Consider the following 274-nt stretch of genomic DNA (forward strand, 5'->3'; position numbering starts at 1 on the left):
GAATGAAGACTTCTGAGTTCTGGTACATTTCTGCGTGCGGGGGTCATTATGTTACCGCTATGCGGTATCTAGTTGATAAGGTAAACATGATGTAGCTTCACCTGTCGTGTCTTCTTTGGGAAAAAAAAGTAACTTGCAAAGCTGTCACATCAGACCGTTTTCATCGAGCGTCACATCACACACACATACATGCCTTGCTCTCTTTGTGAGGACTACACACAGTGCTCACAGCCTCGCTCTGTGCACAAGAACCCATGGTGTTGGTTTTTCAAAA

Source organism: Austrofundulus limnaeus, unplaced genomic scaffold, assembly GCF_001266775.1.
Source record: "Austrofundulus limnaeus strain Quisiro unplaced genomic scaffold, Austrofundulus_limnaeus-1.0 Scaffold1732, whole genome shotgun sequence".
Taxonomy (NCBI): Eukaryota; Metazoa; Chordata; class Actinopteri; order Cyprinodontiformes; family Rivulidae; genus Austrofundulus; species Austrofundulus limnaeus.